The sequence below is a fragment of the Anthonomus grandis genome, chromosome 9 (assembly GCF_022605725.1).
Source record: "Anthonomus grandis grandis chromosome 9, icAntGran1.3, whole genome shotgun sequence".
In the NCBI taxonomy this organism is placed as follows: domain Eukaryota; kingdom Metazoa; phylum Arthropoda; class Insecta; order Coleoptera; family Curculionidae; genus Anthonomus; species Anthonomus grandis.
In genome coordinates this window covers 24513694-24515085 of record NC_065554.1, presented here as the reverse complement: position 1 = coordinate 24515085, position 1392 = coordinate 24513694, and the positions used below count along the sequence as shown (strand labels likewise).

At 33.5% G+C, this 1392-nt stretch overlaps 1 non-coding gene across 1 annotated transcript; it reads right to left on the bottom strand.

Moving 5' to 3' along the window:
• Positions 1-332: 332 nt before the first annotated feature.
• On the bottom strand, positions 333-406 carry Trnan-guu (transfer RNA asparagine (anticodon GUU)). The gene has a single exon. It is a non-coding gene; the product is annotated as a tRNA-Asn (tRNA).
• Positions 407-1392: the final 986 nt, after the last annotated feature.

The following is a 1392-nucleotide window of genomic DNA, read 5'->3' as shown; positions in this document are numbered from 1 at the left end:
CTATTAATATTCTAGAAGTTTTTACAAATATTTTATTATAATGAGAAGTTTTGTAACAATTGTGACAAAATTTTTAACAATTTCATTATCAGTTAAATTATCTTCTAATTCATTTATATACACACTACATTGATACGATGCTCAGAGCCTTTGGGTACATCAACACGATAGGAGTTACTCATTTTTTTTTTTTGAATCTGGGCCTGAATGCTTTTAACCGTTCTTTATATTATAATTATTTTTACTCTTTCAACGTTAAATAATTTAAAACTGTATTATATAAAACAGGCAATAAAATAAACGTTTTTAAAGAAAAAATACAAAAAAAAGTTCGCCCCCGGGTGGGCTCGAACCACCAACCTTTCGGTTAACAGCCGAACGCGCTAGCCGATTGCGCCACGGAGGCGTTGTAAACGTTTTCCTTATACCGGCTTATACACTTCTGGACAAGAAGATATTATAAATGACTGCGTTTACATCGGAGAAGTTTATCGGAAACATAATACACTACTCAAAATAATTGTCACCATATACAGGGTCCGGCAGTCAAACCTGACGGTTTTTGAAATGGGATAAATAAAAAAGTTGTTGAGATATTTTAATTATTATTTTTTTATTTTAGAGAGGGGAATTGGAAATCTAACATTCTTAATAAAAAAGCACAAAAATAACTTATGTAGCAAAAATTATGTCACTTGAAATGATGACTACCAATTTCTCTACACTGTACACGGGAAAAATGCTCTGAGTTGAGCCATGGACTCCCGAGCAACTTGGGCAGTTGCTCCGTCCTGCTGAAACCAAACCCTCCTGAGAGGGATACGATGGCGACGTAACTCTGGAATGAGAAAGTCACGCATCATGGCAACATAACGCGCTGAATTCACTGTCACTGTCAGGCCATTCTCCTTAAAAAAAATAAGGCCCAGACAGTTACTCTTTCACAGTGAAGAGGCTGCTGGTGAAGTTCCTGTGGGTTTATTGGAGCCCTATATCGAAAATTTTGTTTGTTAAAATGAAATGGAAAGAAAATGGTGGTCATCATTTAAGTGACATAATTTTGGTACATAAGTTATTTTTGTGCTTTTTTATTATAAATGTTATATTTCCAATTCTCCTCTTTCTAATAAAAAAATTATAATTAAAATATCTCAACAACTTTTTTATTTATCCCATTTCGAAAACCGTCAGGTTTGACTGCCGGACCCTGTATAAAGCATTTTAATCTTAAAATTATGCAATGCTGTTTTAGTACTATACAGTAGTATATTTTTTTTAATTAAACCGCCCTGGCATATGAAAAATGTGCTGCTCTTATCCGTGTTTACAAATATTTTCTTTTTACTGCAAAACATTCTTAAATTTACGTGGAGCCATAGTTTGAATATTAGC